Source organism: Pituophis catenifer, unplaced genomic scaffold (genome assembly GCF_029215685.1).
Source record: "Pituophis catenifer annectens isolate HBS135680 unplaced genomic scaffold, rPitCat1.0.hap2 SCAF_6, whole genome shotgun sequence".
NCBI lineage: Eukaryota > Metazoa > Chordata > Lepidosauria > Squamata > Colubridae > Pituophis > Pituophis catenifer.
The window spans coordinates 14,670,137-14,687,287 of NW_027256886.1; the positions used below are offsets into that span (position 1 = coordinate 14,670,137).

At 40.0% G+C, this 17,151-nt stretch overlaps 1 protein-coding gene across 1 annotated transcript in view; it reads left to right on the plus strand.

Moving 5' to 3' along the window:
• The first annotated feature begins 8,532 nt into the window (after positions 1–8,532).
• Positions 8,533–17,151, plus strand: part of PLD1 (phospholipase D1) — a 140,587-nt gene continuing 131,968 nt past the window's right edge. Inside the window, exon 1 of the mRNA XM_070944998.1 lies at positions 8,533–8,651. The gene's annotated coding sequence lies outside the window, so the exon portion shown is untranslated. The remainder of the gene's footprint in view (positions 8,652–17,151) is intronic.

Consider the following 17,151-nt stretch of genomic DNA (forward strand, 5'->3'; position numbering starts at 1 on the left):
AAAAGTGTATCTATGGACAGATCTGGACTAAAAGCTGAATTATATTTGCATAAAAATGAAATGGTGCAGTATACCAATTTCAGTTAGAATTGGTTACAAGAGAACTTTCAAAATCCTTTGTCAAATTGATGGGCAGAGAAATTGTGTTGATTTCCCAGGGGATCAAACCTCCAACTATTTTTCAAGGGCAGGAGTTCCCTTTTGTGGTGACAGCTGTCCCATTTATGGGAACAACCCTTTGTAGTACCATTGACAAAGCCCAATGGAAGAACTACCTTATAATTTAATTGAACCATGGTGCACCAAGGAAACTGCAGGCCACTATGGAAGACTGCACTAGGGAGGTGCAGCAAATGTTTCATGTGGCACTCATGAAAATGCCTTAGAAATGTTTTCTCTTCAACTTTGAAAGAAGTCTAAAAAGCTAAATTCATTTCAAGATCAAGTGAGGTACTAATACCATTCTATAAAGCCTTAGTAAGACCACACTTTGAAGACTGCATCCAGTTTTGGTCACCACACTACAAAAAAGATGTTGAGACTCTAGAAAGAGTGCAGAGAAGAGCAATCAAGATGATTAGGGGACTGGAGGCTAAAACATACGATGAACGGTTGCAGGAACTTGGTATGGCTAGTAAAGTGAAGAGAAGAATCAGGGGAGACATGATAGCAGTGTTCCAAAATTTGAGGGGCTGCCACAGAGGAGAGGGTCAAGCTATTTTCCAAAGCACCTGAAGGCCAGACAAGGAATAATGGATGGAAACTGAACAAGGAGAAATTCAACCTGGAAATAAGAAGAAAATTTCTGACAGTGAGAACGATCAACTAATGCCTTCAGAATTTGTGGGAGCTTCATCACTGGAGGCTTTCAAGAAGAGACTGGACTGCCATCTGTCAGAAATGGTGTAGAGTCTCCTGTTTGGGTGGGGGGGAGGGGTTGAACTAGATGACCTATAAGGTCCCTTCCAACTCTGTTCATCTAATTTTCTTCCATTAGATTGTATGAGAAGAATAAGTTCATGTGCTCCAATAAAGCCAATGTTTTGGGTTTGCATAACAGGCTGATTCAAAATCCCACTGCATCCTAGTGTGCTGCCATCAAAAGAGTATCAACCTGATTGCTGGACTTCAGTCTCCATAATTGTTTAGTTATTAATTATTTTATTTCTTCAATGCTTATCACACCTTTTCACGAAGAGCTCAAAGTCTCTTTCAGTTTATCCCCCCTCAGGAACAATTGCTGATGTGGGCTGGGCTGAGTAAAAATGACTTGCCCAAAGTTACCCACTAATCTTCCATGGTTGATGGGAGACTTAAACCTAACCTTAAACTACTGTACTGTGCTTGTACCACACTATGTCCCAATTCAGCACTCGGAATGGCCTTTTGGCAATGATGTTCAGCACATCTTTATGTTTGGGGAGGCTCACCTCAAGATATAAGGTTCTCCATCCTGGGATTTGCCAGGTAAATTGGACCATCTCTTCCTTCATCTCCACCCAGACGTCTATAGATAGGGTGGGATTTGAATTTCCTCTTTCTCTGGTCGCCTTCCTCCTTTCATCTCTAAATGAAAACAGAAGTTACCATTTAAAAAAAAATGATGGAAAATTAAACTATTTCCTCTCTGTGCTGGAATCTGCTCAGTGTACCGTGAGAAGAAAAAAGTTGCAGAATCAGTGAGTTGATCGGAATGATGCCTGCTCCCCATGGAAAGTTTAAAAATATCACTTGAAACCAGAGGGAAAAGCCTATGAGTAAAGTCCCAGACTTTCTAAAGATGGAACCTGGAATACTGCATCCAGTTTTAGTCACCAATTACAAAAATATATGTTGTGAGTTTGGAAAAAGTGCAAAGAAGAGTAAACTAAGATGGTTAAAGGCCTGGAGACTAAAAGATGGTTAAAGGTCTGGTTGCATGATTTCAGTTTGGCTAGTCTAGAGAAAAGAAGGACTAGGGGGGACATGATAGCAGTATTCCAGCATTTGAGAGGTTGCCACAAAAAAGAGGGGACCAACTTATTTACCAAAGCACTAGAGACCAGGACAAGAAACAATGGATGGCAAGTAATTAAAGGAGAGACGCAACCTGGAATTAAGGAGAAACTTCCTAACAGTGAGGACAATTAACCAGAAGTTGTGGGTGCTTCATCACTGGAGGTTTTTAAGAAGACACTAGACAGTCACTTGTTTGAAATGGTATAGGGCCTCCTGCTTGAGCAGGGAGGTGGACTAGAAGACCTCCAAGGTCCCTTCCAGCTCTATTCTGATTGATCCGTTGCTTCCTGAAAATATTTTGTCTTCAATTTCCCCTGGAGTTTTAACAACTTGATCTGTCTGATGGTTTGCTATGATGTGTGATTCTAGAAGAAATGCCCCTTTTTTAACATAATAGGGCCTCGGTTGATAGCATGGAAAAAGACTCCAGAGTTTCATGTTGATAAGAGTTCTGCCCAGTAAAACTTGACTAAAACGTGAACAACGTCCAGTCTCACTTTTCCTTACTCTCCAAAGATTTCAAGCAAGCAGAGATTGCATGTCGCAACTTGCTTGCTTTCTCATGTCATTGAAAACTTAAAAATACCATGGCTACTTTTATCATACTAAACAGTCAATTCTTGAAATATGGAAGGTCGTATTTGCACTTTACTTATTTGGAAGGAAAGAAAACCTTTTTTAAAAAAAAAAAAATCCTATAAAAGAATAGAAATAATATTGGAAAATTTGTAACCATCCTTTTCTCCAGCTTTCCCAGTCTGCTAAGGATACGAGATTCTAAAACCTAGAAATCTCCAGTCAGCTAGAGATATGGGAGTTGTAGTCCATCAGCTCTGAAGAAACAGCAAGATGGGTAAGCTGCTAAGGGTCTGACTATTTCCACCCATCTAATACCAATATAGTCTTTAGAACTGTCTATTTTTACTAAGAACGTTCAAAGCAAAAAAAAAAAAAATGTGTAGCACTAAAAATATGAGAAAAGCTAACTTTGTGTGATTTCCTTACTTGCATAATAAAGTTTGTTTCAAATAATCTCTTTTGTTTTCAGTTTCTAAATGCTGTTGATTAATCTTTGGTGTTTTTTCTTAAATACTTGGTTTGTAAATTTAAGAAAAACCCTAAAACTAATTCAGGAGACCTTGGTTGCATAAGTATTATCCCGCCTTACGACCTCTCTTAAAATGCTTTTTGTTTGATTCTTAATGAACGTATCTTTTCTTTTATGTACACTGAGAGCATATGCACCAAGACAAATTCCTTGTGTGTCCAATCACATTGACCAATAAAAAATTCTATTCTATTCTATTCTATTCTATTCTATTCTATTCTATTCTATTCTATTCTATTCTATTCTATTCTATTCTATTCTTGTTTTAGGAAGACACATTGATTTCTGTTGAGCAACGCTGCACTTATCTGATAGCTTTTGCATCAAAAAGAGTTAAGCTGTTTGTGTTAGAATACGTGTACTGGAAATACATAGCAGAAAACCCAGGCATGCCTGTGTGTGGTATGTCGTGTATATGTGTATTTCTGCATATCTTCATGCCTTGAGAATCTAGCATTCCGGTACAGTAGCTGAGTCCAGCAGCAAGCATTATCTAGCATTTGAAGAGGCTAAAATAGTAAGCACACAGTTTGTGTTCTGCATATGTGCACATGTGTTTATAAGGCGATATAAATATTAGGGCTGCTAGGGAGAACTTTGGATACAATCTCCAAAGGCTGTTGTATGCTGTCAATCTTGTCAGTATGCAAGTATTTGAAGGTATGTATAGCAGACAGGGGATATATTATGTTCTCCTGCACTTGGAAAATATTGCACAGCCTTAACTGAGAGGAGAGGTCCCAGTACAGAAATAAACAAGTGTGACTTTTCCTGGCTTGTCCTTTTATAACCATTTCATTCGCTGCACCACCCAGTCTCTCATAAATGAGAAATGCTCTAGATATGCAACAATACGGAACAGTCGTTTGGCAACAGAGCTTATGCAGAGAACAGGAAAATGTCTCTCTTGTTTCTTGCGACCTCTGCAAATTAAAGATCTCAATTTGGAACCAGTTGGGTGAAGTGGTTAAGGCATCTGTCTAGAATCCAGGAGGTTTTGAGTTCTAATCCCGCCTTAGGCACAAAGCCAGCTGGATAACATTGGGTCAGTCAGTCTTTCTCAGTCCTAGGAAGATGGTAATGACAAATTTTGAAATCTTGCCAAGAAAACTACAGAGACTTTTCCAGGTAGATGGCAAGAGTGAAAAAACTGACTTGAAGACATTTAAAAAAAGGTTCTGAATTTGGCAGCTTCAGAGCCATTATGGATTATGTTGTTGCACAGGCAGTCCTCGATTTACGACCACAATTGAGCCCAACATTTCTGCTCTTAAGTGAGACATTTGTTAAGTGAGGTTTGTCCCATTTACCCCCTTTCTTGCCACAGTTGTTAAGACGATCACTGCAGTGGATTAGTTAGTAACACAGTTGTTTAGTGAATCTGTCTTCCCCATTGACTTTGTCAGAAAAAAAAATGATCACATGACATGGGACACTGCAACCGTCATAAATATGAGCCAGTTGCCAAGTATCTGAATTTTGATCCCATGACCATGAGGATGCTGCAAAGGTTGTAACTGAAAAATGGCCATAACTCATTTTTTTTTCAGTGCCGTTGTAACTTTGAACACTCACTAAATGAACTGTTAATACAGATCTAACTGTATTAGAATTACAAAATTTGGATTCAGTTCTACCAACAGAGATGTGGGAATCCACAAGCAGAACTCAAGCTAGTAGCAATAGCAACTGGGTTTAAATTTGGGGAAAGGTTCCATCAAATAATAATACTGTAGTATTAACAGCTAGAAATCCAACCCTTCTCCTCCCCATGACAAAATGTGTGTGTGTGTGTGTGTGTGTGTGTGTGTGTGTGTGTGTGTTTCAAGGATGCGGCTTTGCTCCCTTCAGTTTCATTCATTTATTTGCTCCTAAGGAACTCAAGGCATCATAAATACTTCCCTTGTCCTCCAGTGTTATCTACACACAACAGTCTTGTGGGATTGTTTGGGATGAGACTTAGTGACTGGTGCAAGGTCACCAGGGAATTTCCATGTTTGTATGAAGAGTTGCATCTGAGCTTCCTTATCCCCATCCTGCCCTCTTCTGATCTTTTGATTTCCATTGCAAATTCCAGTTCCCCTCAAAAATCACAGAACTGCGCAAAAGAGGAAGGCCTATCAGCTTTCTTGATATGACTGTGATATGCTGTTTGGACACTAGACCAACCTCTCCCAGATGTCTTCCACAAATTCCCATCTAGCAGGTCCATTTATACTGTACAATATATTATACTGTACAATATAGATTAGATGACCTTTGTTTTTCTTTTTTTCATATTTCCATAATAATTAGGGTTCGATGACTTATTGTTGACTCAAGACTCAAGTCTTTTGAATAAGCATTGGCTGCAATTCAAAAGCACTTTGGAGTGTCCCACAGTGAACATGCTTGTGGCATGTTCTGTACATGTGCTGAAGCAGACTCTGCACTGAGTTGAGATTTATTTTTGGTGGCTAGATGTTCATACCCAGACAGTTTTCCTGGCAACCTTGTGGCAGTGGTTTGCCTTAGCATTCTTCTAGAATAATTTTTTAAAAAAATTCCTAACTGGAATTTCCTAGAACCGTGATGGCGAACCTATGGCACGCGTGCCAGAGGTGGCACGCAGCGCCTTCTCTGATGGCACGTAAGCCGTCACCCGAGTTCAGCTTCTCTGCGCATGCGTGCATGCCTCCTGCCAGCCAGCTGGTCTTTGGGTCTCTGCCACGCATGCATGGGGGGCAGGGCGCATGGGGGGGCATATGTGGGGGTGGGGTGCATGCGCGGGGCCTGCACACGCATTGCATTTTGGGGGTTTGGACACACACATGCTTTGGGTACTAGGTCCGGAAAAGGTTAGCCATCACTGTCCTAGAAGTTTCTCATCTTAAGTACTCACCATATCCAACTGTGTTTAGCTTTTTTGAGATCAACCAAGGTTAAGTAAGATGTTGCCACCTGAGTTGGGCATATAGCTGAGGATCACAACCAAAACTTTATTGTCAACCAAGGTAACAGTAAGGGCCACTGAGTATGGATCAATGGGGCATATTCCCTCCTCATTAAATGACTATCATAATGGTTCCTGTAAGAGGTATTTGAATGATCACAGGTACCTAGATTATTATTTTGGTGCTTGTTAAGACACGTGGATTAAATGTTTTAATAAATGTCATCAGGCTGCCATGTTGTCATAACAACATTGTGCAATTATTATTTAATTAGCACCAGTCAATTTACAACTGAGTAAGAGCCGAGGTGGCGCAGTGGTTAGGGTGCAGTACTGCAGCTATTTCAGCTGACTGCTAGCTCAGCAGATCAGCGGATCAAATCTCACCGGCTCAAGGTTGACTCAGCCTTCCATCCTTCCGAGGTGGGTAAAATGAGGACCCAGATTGTTGGGGGCAATATGCTATTTAGTATACTGTCTTTGGTGTAAGCTGCCCAGAGTCCTTGGAGAGTGGGCGGCATAGAAATATGAATAATAAATAAAATAAAATAAAATAAAATAAAATAAAATAAAATTATAATATAATAATATAATATAATATAATAATATAATATAATATAATATAATATAATATAATAATATAATATAATATAATATAATATAATAATATAATATAATATAATTATAATATAATATAATATAATATAATATAATATAATAATATAATATAATATAATATAATATAATATAATATAATATAATATAATATAATATAATATAATATAATATAATATAATAATATAATATAATAATATAATATAATATAATAATATAATATAATATAATATAATATAATATAATATAATAATATAATATAATATAATATAATATAATATAATATAATATAATATAATATAATATAATATAATATAATATAATATAATATAATATAATATAATATAATATAATATAATATAATAATATAATATAATATAATATAATTATAATATAATATAATATAATAAACTGATGTTGTCACTTGCCTTCCTATTCATCCTCTCCAGAAATACAATACTCATGTAACTGGAATATTTGTATAATAATTTTAAAAAGCACTACAGGTAGTCCTTGACTTACAATCACTTGCTTAGTGACTATTTGATGTTACAGTTGGCACTGAAAAAAGTGATATGTGACCATTTTTCACACTTATAACTATTGCAGCATTCCCCGCGGTCATGTGATCAAAATTCAGACGCTTGGCAACTGATCCACATTTATGACGGCCGCAGTGTCCCAGGGTCATGTCATCACCTTTTGTGACCTTCTGACAAGCAAAATCAGTGGGGAAACCAGATTCACTTAACAAGTGTGTTACTAACTTAACAACTGTGGTGGTGATTCAGTTAACATCTGAGATCATAAAATGGAGCAAAACTCATTTAACAACTCTCTTGTTTAGCAACATAAATGTTAGGCTCACTTGTGGTTTTTAGTTGAAGACTACCTGTATTCTTTTTCTTGGCTACTTTGGCCAATAAAGTATTTCAAAACTCTCTGGAGGCAGGAGAGTGATTTGACCTGGTCTCTATCTTAAACAGGGCATCTTATTTATTTATTAGATTTATATAGCCCCTTTTCTCCAAAAGCAGTTGGGCAGCAATCCCATCTCCAGTTATGCCTCTGCCTTGTCTTGGGTCCAGAATCACCCAATCAATGAATTTTCAGTGCTGAGATTGGTCTTAAATTGGAGTCCCCCCCCCTTTTTGAATCCTCTGCCACCGAGTCCACTTGCTTGTAAAAACTTTAAATATCCCCATTGTCTCTTGTTTTCTTTTTAAATGGACTCTAATCAAGGAGAGAAGCAACCTGAAATTAAGGAGAAACTTCCTAACAGTCAGGACAATTAACCAGTGGAACAAGAGGGCTTGCCTTCAGAAGTTGTAGGTGCTTCATCACTGAAGATTTTTAAGAAGACACTGGACAGTCACTTGTCTGAAATGGTATAGGCCTCCTGCCTGAGCAGGGGGTTGGACTAGAAGACCTCCAAGGTCCCTTCCAGCTCTATTCTGAATTTAATTCATCTGTTGGCATTCTTACTTGTGTCATGGCTTAAAGCCTCCGGAGTAGCCTGAGATTTGGTTTTTGGTGTTTTGCTTTTAGATCCCTGAAAGCACTTTTGAGAAAGTGCTTAATATTTTTAAAACTAAAACAGAATTTAGAGACTGTTCACTTCATATATTCTTGATGTGGAGCATTGGGTGGTTTTTTTTCTTTTCTTTTCTCCACCTTTTCAGTTTCTTCCTTCCATTCTAACATTCTGCTTGCCAGGGAGTGGTTTTCCCTCGCTGAGCAACTTCATAGGCTGAAGGGATTTCGTGGGCTGGGTTTTTCCCTCAAACTGCCTCTGGAACCAGCACTGAGCTACTTGGTGCTGAAAAGACGTAGCAAAAAAAAAACGCCCGCAGACTGTTGCTTTCCTACCCACGGAAGAGTCCAACTGTGCTTTCTTTTCTTTTGCTGAACCACAGCATGAATATTTAACAAGCAGAAGAGGGCCAGGTGTTGCTTTTTAGAAGGACAATGGGGCACTTCCCTCTCCTGGGGCACAAGGTTAGTAAACTTCAAACTTCAGTCTTCCCCGTGTCAAAAGTCCTGTCATTCCTCATGATTCCGTGGAGCGGCCAGAGGAATAAAACAGTCTAAAAAAAACCCCACAGAAACTGTGTCTGGCTGCAGAGAGGGGGGAAATGACTTTATATTTAAGGAAATGGTGTGTATGCTTTTGCAGGAAAGGCAGGGTGATGGGAATTGGGTGCTAAAAATGTCCCCGCTGTGAGTTTTTTTTTTTTTTTTTTTTTATGCAAGCTTCTGAGTTCTGCTTCTTTCCCTTGGATTTTTGAGACTTGGTTTTTACTTTGCTTTTGGTCGAGTTTCAGGAAAAAGCAGAGGCGAAGTTTTTGAAACAGGGAATGGAGATGGGAAAAGCTAAACTTTTACAAAAGAACGGGCTGTTTAAAGTTTCGGTTTGAAATTGTGTTTGCCGGCTATTTAGAGAGGTTAGACGCTTCTGCCTATTTTGCTCAGTAGAGGGTAGAGAAATTGCTATGGGTGCTTTAAAATCAGCATGCTTTCTAATCCCGTGGGGATCTTTACCAAGCAAAGCCAGTCGGTATCAGGCAATCCTAAAATTGGATAATATGCAGATATGCGCATATTTGACAGCTGTTCTTGAACATGTAATTAATAATCATCGGATGGGTCCATAAACTCTTACCAGTGACACAAAAAGGTGTGGCACCTAAGGGCTGGCAAGGAAGCAATTTGTGAACAGGGAAGGACAGACCGATCATATTCTTTAAGGTTAATTCTTCATTTAGCTATGGAACTCAATAGTAACCTTGAACCCATCATTAGCTCCAACCTAAGAGACTTTATAGGGTTATTCATGTACAGAGAAAACTAAGTAAATGGGTGTAGGATTATGCAAACCATCCAAAGTTAAAGGGGGTAAATTTGTCAATGCAAATAAAACTACAGACATTGAAAATGTGCACTCAGTTTAAACCTGCAGAGGATGAAATGGCAGTGGGCAGTTTATGGATGATTCTGGTCTGGGGCTTTCGTATCCCATCAACTGCACCCATTGACCATTGAGGGCATTTTTTGCAAAATTCAGAACTGCAGAACAAGCCTAAATTGTGCCACCCAGTTCTCCAATTTCTTGATAAACATGTTTGCTTTTGCAGCAATTGAGAGTTCAAGAAATCAGGAAGCAGTGTGTGTCTTCCCTGCAAGGCTCCCTGAATGACCTTTGTGTTAATTAGTGTGCTTAGAAAGCAGACATGGAAGCAGATTTGATGTTATTTGTACTGTTCTCGGAATGAGGTCTTTGAAATCAATTTATATCTAAAATGCATGCATGTGTTCAGGCATTGCATAGATGCAAATAGAAGAAAGCTAATTCGGGAATTGCAAAAAAATATAAACCATCACTAGATGGCAGTAAAAATATTCAGGGGAACCCCCGCCCCCCCCAAACTCCTTTGCTGCCATCTAGTAGTAATTTGGATTTTTGCAGCACTGTTGTCAGCTTGGTAAAAGCTACTTTTCATTATTCAGGGGCAGACTCCTGAGCAATGTATGAAAAGTTTCTGCTGCTAAGAATCATTGATAGAAAAAATTGCACCAAATATTTCAGTTAATAGGAGACCAAGCAGACCATACTAGAATTACCTTGTGCAATTGGCAACTCTTCAGATATATTTGGACCTTCATTCATGAATTCTTGGCAGATGCGTTTTTTGCATTCTCAGTGCAAAACTTTGGGGGACCGTCTTTTAGGGCATGTTTCTTTACCTCAGCAACTTTACGATTTACGAATTTCATCTCCCCAAATTCCCCAGCCAGCACCTGACTGGAATAGAAGCAGTAATATGGATACAAAAAAAGGGGAAAGTTTAAACCACTATAGGAAAGCTTTGAATTAGCATTTGCATAAAGGAAAATCAGCCCAAGAGTAATTGCTTGCGGGCTTCTTCCTGAATGTTTCCTTGTAAGCATCAAGCATTTGGGAATTGAGCCAGCATTAATTCACCCAGCAGGAAATCGCTTTAGAAAGTGAGTTTTTTTAAAAAAAAATGAGTTGCATATTAACATGGACTGCAAAATAAAATCAGTTTTCTTCTGCCTGCATTTCTTCAAGTCATACATGTAGAGCAGAGGTGTCAAACTGGTGGCCCGCGGGCCAGATGTGTCACACGCAGGGCCACGCCCAACCCAGCTCTGCGAAGGGGAAAAACATGGCGAAACATCACATCACATGATGACAACATGCCGCGGCAAGTTTGACACCTTTGATGTAGAGTAGGGATGTCAAACTCAATTTCATTGAGAGTCACATCAGGGTTGTGTTTGACCTCGGGGGGGGGGCTGGGGGGGCATGGCCAGGGCGGGCGTAGCTAGCTCTACGTCACTTGGGTCAGGGGCCTGCGGTGGCCTGAGCGCTCTGCCAGCAAAAACAGACTCCCGAGCTCCATTTGCGGCTGTCTCTGTCTCCTGCAACCCTCTGCCAGCGAAAACAGCTCGGGAGGGTGGCCCTCCCGAGCTCCATTTTTGCTGGCAGAGGCACCACGGGCCGGTCCTTTGCTGTTTTCAGGGCAGCCCCATGGGCCAAAACTAAGCATCCCACAGGCCAGATCTGGCCCCTGGGCTTTGAGTTTGATACCCCTGCTGTAGAGGGTTGTATATTTACTGAATAACTTGCATGCCATTCCTTCAAGAGTAATGTACTTCTTAAAATGGAAGTTCAAGAGCCAGCTTAATTGTGTCACTTATTTATTGCTGAGGTTTTGGAATTCCTTGGAGCAAACGAGGGCTGCCAGCAGGCTTTCCAACCAATGTATCTTAATTTCTGTGCCATTCTTGAGCAGAATCTATCCAGGATCAGTTTGGACCTTTCTGTTGTTCAGGTGTGAGCTTTACGTTGAGCATCCACTGCTCAAGTGGATCCCATTATTGTTCTTTGAGTGCAAAATTCTCTGATTGCCTGTTGGAAGGCAGCATTAGTGGTGATGGTAGATCGCCCAGTCAGATTTTCCCCAGATGTGCTGGGAATTGTAACGGTCAGCAAGATAATTTTGGCCAAGTCCCAAAACATCTGGAAGGCATCCTATTGGAGAAGCCTAGTACAACAAAAGAACTAAACTAGGAATAATTTTATCTGCTTCTTTGCCCTAAAAAAATAGTTCTCTTTTTACTGAAAGTAAGCTCAAGCAGGTTGCAATAAAATAGAACAAACTTCTGAAGTTTACGGCCAAACTTGCCATCGTATCCTATCAACAGCAGAAGCTCAACTCAAAGAGTGGATGAATAGGTACGGTCTTTGATGATACAAAGGATTCAGCACCAATTGGGCCTGGATAGGGAAGAAATTCCATTATTGAAGAACTACCAGTATTGAGAGCATCTTCTGCCAATTCAATCTTAATTGGCAGGCAGGTACATAAGGGAAAAGAAGATTCATTCACACTGTTAGCACATTTTTTTTAAATCTTCAGCTATGCCCATCCTGAACATTATAGCAGATCAGGGATGAAGTAGAACCGGCCTGGTGTAGTGGTTAAGGCTCCAGGCTAGAAACGAAGACAATGCGTTTTACCCTTGCCTTAGGCACAAAATCAACTGTGACCTTACGCCAGTCACTCTGTCTCAGCTCTGAAGAAGTAATGTCAAACTACAGTAATTATGGAATTTTGTCAAAAAAAATAATAATTGCAGGGACTAATCCAGGCAATTACCAGTAGTCAAAAACTGATGGAAAAGTGCACACAAATACACACAGCGAGAGAGAGGGGGAGGGGAGAGAAAGAGGGAGGGAGGGAGAGAAAGGAGAATAGTACAAAAAAGTGGCTGTAGCTATTGCTATCATAAGCCAATCTCTATTTCAAGTTCTTTGTCAAAGATAAGTTGCTTGGAGAGCAAGTAATCCAATTGTCAGTCCTTGAAGTTCGGCCTAGTCATGAAACAGACATCACGAGAATTATTGGAATTCTACTGTTGTTTAACAGAACCCCGAAAGCTTGATAGAGATTCACCCTCCCCCTTATATTCTCTAAAGAGAATCAAGATGGGGTTATCTTGAGTTTCTTTTTCATCCCTCTCTTTCTCTCAAAGCTAAGCTGATGTTTTTTTAACCCATCTTGCATTCCTTCTTCAAGTATATCTTCACACTTCTCTACACCAACCTAGGCAAATAAATGGGGACATTTGTAATTGTTACTGTGATGTCCTTGCTGCAACTCAAGTATGATTAGGTGAATGGTTTTTGTGGCAGTGAAGGGGTATATCTTTTTTCATCTTTTAAACTTGACAATGCTTAGCTGATCTTGAACAGGGGAAAAAACAAGCACATTTGTGCTGCGTAAATGCAGAAAATTATAACTTATTTGGGGTTTTTTTTTGAGGGAGGGCGGTTTGAGGAAATTATTGTTTGTTTTGAAGCATTTTTTTCTGAGAGATTTGCACAAAATTTGCACAAAAATGAGTCCTTCCTTCTCATTAGGTGGCCAAAGTATTTGAAGTATTAGAAGTAATACTTATACAAAGTATTAGAAGGACTAGCTTCAGCCAAAGCAGAAATCAAATTGTGACTTTTATCTGTTAGGAGAAGCTGGATTACAGTTTATCCTGCACATGTATGAGAGGGTTTTTGGGGTTCTTATGGTCCAGTGCAGAGGTGGGTTTCAGCAGGTTCTGACCAGTTCTGGAGAACTGGTAGCGGAAATTTTGAGTAGTTCGGAGAACTGGTAGTAAAAATTCTGACTGGCCACACCCCCATCTATTCTCTGCTTCCCAAGTTCTAGCTGATTGGGAGGAAATGGGGATTTTATAGTATCCTTCCCCTGCCATGCCCACGAAGCCACGCCCACGGAGCCATGCCATGCCCACCAAGCCATGGTAGTAAAAAAATTTGAAACCCACCACTAGTCCAGTGATTAAATTTAGGAGTAGTGGTGGTAAAGCGGTTTCTAGAAAAACACTGTTTTTAGAGTCCTTCACCCTTGTAAAATGAATCTTGAAGAACATGACATCCAAGAAAAAAATTGTAAGGCCAGGAACTTAATCCTTCCACTACCAGCTTAGTCTTTGCCATAAATGTTCTTTTCTCAATTGCTTTTTAGGCAGTAGCCAGGCGATCAAGACCTTCAAACCAAAGAAAAGTAGTTAGGAGAGAAGATTTATTTGCGTTTGTTGTAAAAGGAGATTCTCCTTTAAAAAGCCACCAACTATCAGCAAAAAAAGGCTTAAAAGGAGACTTTTTTTTCAAGTAATTAAAATGAAGAAATAGTGATTTTTGGGGGGGGGGATGCTTTTGAATACCCAGGCTAGTACAGAAGGCTATGAATGATAAGGCTGGGATTCTTATTTTAGATGTTTGGGGGCCTAAAAGCAAGTGAAACCTTGCCAAGGCTATTTCTCTATAGCTGCAAGCTTGTGGAGTGAGAAATTCCAGCTAATAAGTTACTAATTATTACTGGAATTTGGAATGCATCATGCATTGCCATTGAATTTCACATCCAGTGACCTTTCAACACAAAATATGAAGGTTTACATTCAGATAAACAGAATTTGATGTTTGTGATCAATCATACTGTATGGTTGACGTCCAATTTTCATCATAAAGTGTCTGAAACATCCTTTGAAATTCCCAGATGGCCCCCTTTGGCACAAATAATAGGAACAAAATCCCAAATCAGTTGTCAGAATGATTGATTGGCTTCCTTCTGTTATTCCTCCTTACTAATTTTTTTAAAAAAGCACCTTTCCTCCTTTAGCTAGTTAAAAGAGGCACTATAAGCAAGATCTGAAATAAGGAAATCTGCCTTTTCTTTTCAATCAATGGCTAACTCTGCTGAGCTACTTTGAAGAGCAGGAAAAAAGATATTAGCAAAGGTGATACCTGATTATTTCTTTTGTAACCCTTTTTCTCCAAGCTAAATCTTTTATTCCTGTGCTAACATGAAAAATTTTTTTTCTTTTCTTCAAAACAATTTACTATATCTGAAGCCAATTATCTTATTAGGATTCTTTTTTATATTTGCTGAAAATTTAGGAATGGGCTCTTTCTTAAGGTGGGTTGTCTTAAATTCAAAGCCATCTTCCTTTGGGAAAGATACACCAATTATCCGTGAGCTGCACTGGCTCCCTATTGGTCTCCGGTCACAATTCAAGGTGTTGGTTATTACCTTTAAAGCCCTACATGGCTCAGGGCCAGGGTATCTTCGAGACCGCCTTCTACTGCATAGCTCCCAGCGACCGGTAAGATCCCACAGTTGGTCTCCTCAGGGTCCCGTCAGCTAAACAGTGCCGGCTGGCGGACCCGCGGGGGAGGGCCTTCTCTGTGGCTGCCCCAGCTCTCTGGAACTAGTTACCTCCTGAGGTCCGGACCATCCCCACCCTATTGGCCTTCCAAAAAGCGGTGAAGACCTGGCTCTTCTGGCAGGCCTGGGGTCATTGATCTCGCTTTGCGATCTGACGAGATCCGGCTATGAATGGTGTGAATGGGTTTTAATTGTTTTTAATGGTTTAACTTTTAATGTTTTATATATGGTTTTTAAATGTATTGTAAGCCGCCTTGAGTCTTCGGAGAAAGGCGGCATACAAGTTGAACAAATAAATAAATAAATAATAAATAGGCTAGCTCAGGGGTCTCCAACCTTGGTCACTTTAAGACTTGTGGACTTCAACTCCCAAAATTCTGGAAGTTGAAGTCCACAAGTCTTAAAAGTGGCCAAGGTTGGAGACCCCTGAGTTAGCTGCTTTTTTTTCAAGAGAGGAACTTCAGATGCAACATTTGTGTCTGCCTTCTTCCCCCCCCCCCCCCCAGGTAATTGCATAATCTGTAATATTAAATTTGGGGAAAAAAGCATGCAAGGAAAGATTTAAACAACTTCTGCCAGAATGCTGTTATTTTTCTTTACTATTAAATAACGGGGAGTTAGGAGTTGCTATGGTGTGTAATTGGGCTAAAATGGTTACTCCCTTCAGCTGATTGAAGTAATATGTACAGGTAGCTCTTGATTTACAACTACAACTTGACCCCAAAATTTCTGTTCTGTCTAAGCAGAACAGCTATTAAGGGAATTTTGCCCCATTTTAATGACCTATTTTTGCCATCCTTGTTAAGTGAACCACTGTGGTTGTTAAATTAGTAAGAGGGTTGTTAAGTGAATCTGGCTTCCCCGTTGATTTTGCTTGTCAGAAGGTCACAAAAGGTGATCACATGACCCCAGGACACTGCAAGAGTCATAGATGTGAACTTATTGCCAAGCATCTGAATTTTGATCACACAATCACGCTGTCAGGCCTGGAAGCCATCTTTTGTCCCTTTTTTCACTGCCATAGTAACTTCAAATGGTCACTAAACAATGGTTGTAAGTCAAAGACTTCCTGTATTACATAGTCCCCTTTGCTTTCTCTAATTTAACTATGTGGTGGTGCAGTGGTTAGAGTGCAGGACTGCAGGCTACTTCTGTTGACTTCCGGATGCCTGCAATTTGGCAGTTCAGGTCTCACCGGCTCAAGGTTGACTCAGTCTTCCATCCTTCCCAGCAGTGGTGGGTTCCTCCCGGTTCGGCCCAGTTCTCCTGAGCCGATAGCAGTGACGATATGATGTCACCAAACCAATTCTGCCCCCCTGCCCCCCCCCCCACCCACCGCATTATTCTTACCTTTTATTTGGCCCCACCCCCAATCTATTGCTGCCTCCTGAGTCCCAGCTGATGGCTAGAGGGAAAAAAAAACTGTTTAAACTCTTGCCGCGGGGCTTCAAAGGGCCGCCCTACAGCTGATCAGTGTTAAAAGAAAACAAATGAGTAGACCAGTGCCTGCAAAAATACATGAGTAGATCAGTGCCTGCAAAAATAAATGGGTAGACCAGTGCCTGCAAAAATACATGAGTAGATCAGTGCCTGCAAAAATACATGAGTAGATCAGTGCCTGCAAAAATAAATAGGTAGACCAGTGACTGCAAAAAATAAATGGGTAGATCGGTACAGCTCTGCAAGCAGGTAAAAGCCTGGTAGACCAGTACCTCTGCTAAATCCTAAATAATTGTCACATGACCATCAAGCTATGCCCACAAAATAAGCCATGCCCACAGGACCGGTAGTAAAAAAAATTATAACCCACCCCTGCTTCCCAGATTGGTAAAATGAAGACCCAGATTGTTGGGGGCAATATGCTGACTCTGTAAACCACTTAGAGAGGCCTGTAAAACACTGTGAAGTGGTATATAAGTCTTAAGCGCTATTGCTATTAAATCTAATCTCATTTAAGATTCAGTGGATGCTGTCTATCATCAAAAGGTTAAGTCAGGTTAGGCTGCTGTGTGAGGAAGAGGAATGTCTCGTCCTTCATCATCGGCACTAAAATCTCCTCAGCCAGGATATCAGTTAGTAAGCAAGTCAACAAAGCAGAAAGTTGTTGATAGGCCTTCTGCTTTTTACCTGGTTAAAGGGTGAGTTAAATGGGGAAGCTCATGGGTTCAAAATGTTGAAATTCCTGGAATCTCAGCCTGTAAGTAGTGAGACATTACAGAGCAATCAAAATA